The following is a 7,001-nucleotide window of genomic DNA, read 5'->3' as shown; positions in this document are numbered from 1 at the left end:
ATACACAATGTAAAAATGCTTAACTGTCCTTCAGGCTGGAAATTGGGGTCTGATGGCTATGTGAAATGGGACAACAAGCCAGAGTAAGGATTGCAAGTTTAAAGTAATAACTTCTGGAGGCAGAGGAGTGAGGACATTGATTTTACTAAGCCCATTCCAATATTCAGGCACACATTTTTAAAGCTTTATAGGAGCAGAAGATGTCTATTTTGGAGTTTCGTCTACAGTCTTAGAGTCTCAGGTGAAACCACTGTGGCCACAGGAAGCAAGTAAAGATCATATAAAGAGCTATTCTTTCAGAAACCTATAGCTACAGTACCTTTAATTGTCAAACCTGTGCCCCTTATGGATTTGTGTGAAACCTACTTACCAGTGTCTAACTCAAACAGAGCTACTGGGTCTTGGGCAGCTTTGGGAAGACAGGCAGAGTTATCCCATGTTACAGCCAAGTCAATCACTTCCACAAGTTAAAGTAATGAAACCTTTAGTTAATTTCCTGTGTTCTATTAATAGCACCTCCACAAATCAGTTTTGCTGAGTTTCTGGTTTCTGAAACACGAGCCTTGATTCTGGTCTCAAGTCACTTGGGGAAGAGGGCTGTAGATTACCTTCATAATCCCTCTCCCTCTGATCTGTTGATGGCATCTGCAGACCTCGGTGCAAATTACAGCAGCCAGAGGAACTGTTCCTGATAATAACCAGAGCATGACAACACTGACTACATCTCTAATACGTGCCCATGCTAGGAGCTTGGGGGGAAAGGCAGAGAGGAATTCTGCCAGCTATCTGCCACCTGAGCATTCCCCTGACAGAGATGCAGTGTGCTACCTCTGATCCTGCTGACATTGTGGCCCTACCCTCCCACTGACATAAGGAAGCTGCTGCATGTTGAAATATTATCAAGTTAGAGTTTTCAGCTGAAGGCTTATTAGCTCCAGCTCTTTCTCTGCTGGATACAAGTCGCTCCTAATTATCTCACTGAAACTGCTTCCATTCCCTTGTGCATTAGTGTACATCAGTGATAATGCAATGAAAATGGATGGGGTTTTATAGTAGTAAAAAATGTCAAGCAGTCAAGACTAGGCTTTCTGAGTCCAGCATAGTCTTTTTGTGCCTTGCGGAGCACAAGGGGAGAACTAGCCCTGCAGCATTCTCACTGGCAAGACTATGCCTGAGAGCAACCTGTCCAGCTAGTGCCTTCCTCCCTTGCATTTCATTCCCTTTTCAGCTGCATAGCAACTAATGGCCATAAAACCAGCTTTACAAAAGGCCCATATTACTCCTGTATTTAATTAACTTTTAGACCATCAGACCGTATTATTTAATCACAGCCTGCCGAGTTTCAGGGGGTTATTTGGTCTGAGGCTCACTAACGCTTGGCTTCCATTCAAAGTGCTTTACTGTTAACACCTCTTTACATTTCAGACATGGTCTTGTCTTTTCACAACTGTTCCCAGCAGCAGGTCAAGAACAGGTTCAGTCTCACACCTCTCACATTTGCATACATGCTGATCACCACTACCTTACTTTTTTTTTATTGGATAACCTCAGTTCCAAAACTCCGACTGCTCCTAAACTGAGACTGCAGGGAGTGTATGTGAGTACTCCTGCAGCCTGACAGATGGGTGTAAGGCTTCTATGTGTCAGCAGGCTTTTACCAGCCGTTTGTGCAAGCTAGAGCTACTTTTTTTTTGTAGAGCCAAAGGATCTGTGCTTTATGCCTTCTACTAAGGTGAAGTTCTAAGTATTGAGGGTGCACAGCCAGGTGGATGCCTTCCAAGTAGCCGTAGTTTGTTTCCTGTATGCTTGCAAAGGAGATAAAATCTACTTGGGCACTGCTAACAGAGGAGCTGCTCTAAGGCACACACCAGACTCTTCATGGCTCCTTCCAAACCCAGTCCCACTCTGCTGGGACTGGACTCAACAAGTAGATATTCTGACCTGCAATTCCTCATCTTGGGCAATACACTAAGAGCAGGAATGAATGAGATCATGCATTGATTAGGGGATAAAAGATGTTAAAACCAAGAGCTATCTTATGACCCATCCTCTTCTCAGTCACCGGACACTGCTGCTCTATTTCTGCCTAAAACTATCTCCTCCAGTGTTTGCTTACTGGGACAATCCCTTTCATTACTTTATCCACTGGAGATGCAGGCCTTCCCATAACTCTGGCAGTATTCACTTAATTTCATTTTAAAGGCACCCATTAATTAAAATGATTCTATTTACTGATTCTTAATAATGCCTCTGAAGCTTTTGTTCTGGTGTATTTGTCTATGTTTGAGCTTAAGGCCATTTCTGCAATAAATCATCATTTTCTGCCTGTCTTAGCCTCTAAATGATTTGGGTCAAACAGGCTGATTTGTACACTGTATTTCAGCAGCTCCCTTCCTGCTGCACATGCCTAGGTTTCTCTGTCTGTCTTTATTCCCGTTTGCCCAGCACCAACAGTACAGAAGGGTTTAAGGAGGGGGAAAAAAAAAAAAAAAGCAGCTGCTTTTCTTCGGCCACTGTATATCCAGCTCTGCGGAGGGGTGCTGGCCCCCACTGAAAGCATTTGCCACACACATTCTCTGTGAAGGGCAGTGTGGCTGTTTCATCTGTTGCAAACTGGATTTTAGCTAACAGCCTGTCCTGGTTTCGGCTGGGATAGAGTTAATTTTCTTTCTACTAGCTGGTCTAGTGTTATGTCTTGGATTTAGTATAAGAACATTGATAACACACTGATGTTTTTAGCTGTTGCTAAGTAGTGTTTATACTAAGTCAAGGATTTTTTTCAGCTTCTCATGCCCAGCCAGCAAGAAGGCTGGAGGGGCACAAGAAGTTGGGAGGGGACACAGCCAGGACAACTGACCCAAACTGGCCAAAGGGGTATTCCATACCATGCAACATCATGCCCAGTATATAAACTGGGGGGGGGGGGTGGGCCGGGGGGGGTTGGGGCTCAGGAACTAACTGGGCATCAGTCAGCGAGTGGTGAGCAATTGCATTGTGCATTACTTGTTTTGTATATTCCAATCCTTTTATTAGTAATGTCGTTTTATTATTGTTATTATTATCATTATTAGTTTCTTCCTTTCTGTTCTATTAAACTGTTCTTATCTCAACCCATGAGTTTTACATTTTCCTTTCCGATTCTCTCCCCCATCCCACTGGGTGGGGGCAAAGTGAGTGAGCGGCTGCATTGTGCTCAGTTGCTAGCTGCGGTTAAACCACAACACAGCCATAGCTGACAGTTTCAAGAAGGCCACTTCCCCATCCATCTTACTCAGACAATTGTATGCAGTCTCCAGACTAATAATTCACCATTTGCACATGTGTGCCTTCTACTTCATTATTTTATTAGCATATTAGAAAGGCCCTGATTTATTTATTAAATTCATTATTATTCTTATCAAATGATGACATGTTGTTATCCAGGAAGATGCACTTGCTATCTCGCAACTAATTACGCCAATTAAGTTTTCATTATTCTACCACAAAGCACAGCTCATTAACTTTAATTACTTTTGAAATGCAGCTGCTGAGATACACACAGAAAGGAACAGGTAGGTTATATCTGTTAGTTAATTTCTGCAAATGGAATTTGTTGTCATTAGGTCTTAAGCGATACTTTCAGGCAATCTTGTTCCCTGTTTCCCAGGTTTGTGTCTTTTTCACCTAAGAGGGTTCTAAATGTTTCTTTTTCTTTACAAACTAGTCTCTTGCTATAGAACATTGGACCAAGTTAAAAGATATTTCCTCAGATAAATCTGGTGGTTTAGTTCAGCCCTTAATGGGAATCGATGGACATCTGGAGAGAACATCTTTCTTCACTGGGGTGGAACCAGCCCAAAAAGAGTGACGGCATTTTGATGGAAAGCTGAGATGCTAAGGTAAGGCAAAAGTTCCTAAGAAAAAGCATCTCAGGTCTTGCAGCAATACATGTAGTTTATGTCTTCAGAGAAGGGCCAGGTTCATATTTCTCTGAAGGGATTGACTAGAGAGATTAAGAAGAACAAAATATGGTCACCCATTTCTGGGTTCACCACATGCAGGCATGAAACTTTTACAGATTTCCTGAGGAAGAGTGAAATAGAATTTATTTGGTTCTATGAGAATAAGACAAACTGACTACTGATGCAACAGTATGGACTGGCTCTCCAAGGGTGTAATGTCTGAGCAGAGTCATGGAGTTGCAAAATCTCTGCCACCTTGTTTCCCCACTAGCACCTTTAGGAAACATGAAGAACATTCCCCCTTTGATAATGTTTCACTCTTGCAACTGCAGTCAGAATAAAAATAATTCATATTCCCTTGTACAAACAGCTGCATGCAATAGTTGCTGCAAATTGCCAGGGTGCTTTTACCTCCTCCTCAGCCCCTCACACACCTCTCAGTGGTCTCAGGAGCAGAATTCAGCCACAGAAGTGTTACTGCCAGTGACACAGGCTTTCTTCAACTTCTACTTTGTATGTGGTGGTTTTGGCTTTGCCACTTACTGGGAATTGGCTAATTAGAAGTTAGGCTCATCAAACCAGCACTGTGCAATTTGGCCAACCCCAGCTTTAAGGCTGTTTACACATTTAGAGGCCAGATAGAAGTGTGTGAAAGACTAGTATTCACTTTATGGATTTTCAAGCACATTTTTCATCAAAATGGCAACTTTTCAATGGCAAAATGCTGTTATTCTTCTTGGTTCTGGTGTTGGTGGACAGAATTATCGAGTTTGGGATAACAGTCACCTCTTCTTCACAAAGAAATCAAAGTTCAGATCTTTTCTCTATGATCTTTAATGACATGGGAAAGGGCCTCTAAGAGGTATTTTACAGTGTGTTTCACTGTGATGTAGTACTCATGTTATAGTAACCTCTGCTGAGAGAGAATTTTTTTAAGGATGAGGTCTGCAACACACTGAAGTGAGGATTTCCTGTCTTCAAAGAAGCACATGAGCAATTATCACATCTAATGAACATAAACTCTGAGTAGGAAGTGCCTGCCACTAACGAAATGTTTATCAGTTTCAGAGTCACTCAGCTCTTCCTAATCTCTGGGGAAACAGAATTGTCCTGAAATTTACTGTGTTGTCTAAAAATGCTCTGGAATTTATGGGGCTTTGATGGGGAGAGAAGCAACCCATTGCAGTGTTGCTCGAGTTGTGTTATTTTTTAATTTTAACAGAGCAATAGTAATTCAAGGGTCTTCCAGTCCAAAGGCAAGGTAATGAAACTGAATATACCTTAGAGAAGCCTTCACCAAATGAAGGTTTTCACCCGTAGATTTGTTCTCACTGAAGGAGGGGCCAGCATCACAGAGCCAGTCAGCCAGGAGGACACCACCTGGCTAGCATCTGCCTCATGGCCACAGAAAACCTACAAGCAATCCACAAAATTGACAGCACCTACCTAGCAGCATAAGGAGAGGTGTCATACAAGAGCCAGTCTCCCAGAAGAGAGTGAAAGAATGACTGTGGGTGGTAGTTTGCCACCATCCTTCAGGAAGCTTTGGGTAAAGGGTGGTGAACCACAGCTGCTCTCCATGGGTCGCACTGAGTTATACTGCTGTCTATCGTGATCTCTAATAGCAAGAAAGAAATTAATATGGCTGGGATTTGCCTCCCAAATCTAAATGGCACGTGCATGGAAGCGTAAGATTTCCTTAAGCTGGTATAGTTTTTAGCCTTGCATGTGTGACTTTTATCAGCTCACCGTAACAAATTTCTCGTTCTGTATTAAGAGCACAGAAATTCTTGTAAGATATAGTTTATGCATGCATTATTCCCTTTGCCTTCTTACTTTGTATTGCGGCCTCTGGGTATCCCGGAGTCGATTTCTTCTGGTAACAACGAGGAGAGACACTGCGTAGGGATGTAAGCGTGCCTGAACTGGTGTGCAGACACGATCCCGAACTGGCCGTGCCCGACGAGAGTCCCCGGAGAAACGCTGGCTGGCTGCTCCGCTGGAGGCACCTGGGCACGGCGAGGTGGCCAAGGGTGGGAAGGGGGTCGGTGGTCTCCGAGGCAGCGCTGGGGTACATCCCAAGCACAGCGCAGAGAGGCTTTTAGTACTAAGCAGCGAGGCGCTGTGATAACACAGAGGGCAATGAGTCCAGAAGAAGTGAGGTGTGCGAACCCGAATTTCCTTTCCGTGCTCCGTCGAGGGTCTTCAACGCTGCGTTCCAGCCCACGAACCAATGCTGTCTCTGCATTACCGAAGGCGGCCGCTGATGGCAGCGCTCCCGAAAGAGGTCAGCCCTCCCTGGAAGTCCGTCCTACCGGAACCGGGAGGCGCCGGTTTGCGTGGGCAGGCTGCGCAAAAGCTTCACCGGGGGCCTTCCAGGCGCAGGGGACGCTCTCGGGGAGAAAGGGCTGGTCCGGGCCTCGGGTTCATAACGCTCCCCGGCGGACCACCGGGCCGGCTCGGCGCCGGACTTCGGGGCAGGCCGCCTGGAGCGTTTCACCGGCTAGCGGCTCCCCCCGCGCAGACGAGCCAGGGGGAGCGTGTCCCGCTACCCCGGGGGTGCCCGCGGGGGAGCGTGCCCCGACACAGGCTCGTGCAGGGTGCTGGCCTGGGGCGGCGATGCCCACCCAATTCTCTTCCCTACCGACGCGTTCGCCCTGTCACGCCAGCTACCGGGGGGCTTCGCGGCGGCGCCGGTGGTTCTGCCCCGCGCGGGGGCAGCGGGTCGGCTCTGCCCCGCGGGCACGGCACGGGGCAGCCCGCGGAGCGGCTCCACGGGGAGCTGTAGGACTAGGGAAGCCAGCGCAAAGTAGGACCTGCCCCAGCTTGCCCCCTTCGCGATCTGTGCGCCCGTTTGCTGGACGTCGTTAGTACGACCAACACTAACGTGCCTCAGCTGCCCGGTCCGACCTAGCCGCAGCCCCGCGCCCGGCAGCCGCTAGGGGGCGCGGCCGCGCCGGAGACGAGCGGGAGGGACGTGGTCCATCGCGGCCACCGTAGCGCCTCCGCCTCCCCGGGAGCTGAGCGGGCCAGGTCTGTCCCGGGGCGGCCGCCGTACTG

This window comes from Haliaeetus leucocephalus, unplaced genomic scaffold (assembly GCF_000737465.1).
Source record: "Haliaeetus leucocephalus isolate CR32 unplaced genomic scaffold, Haliaeetus_leucocephalus-4.0 Scaffold1, whole genome shotgun sequence".
Classification (NCBI taxonomy): Eukaryota; Metazoa; Chordata; class Aves; order Accipitriformes; family Accipitridae; genus Haliaeetus; species Haliaeetus leucocephalus.
The sequence above is the reverse complement of the archived record's forward strand: the minus strand, read 5'-3'. Positions refer to the sequence as shown.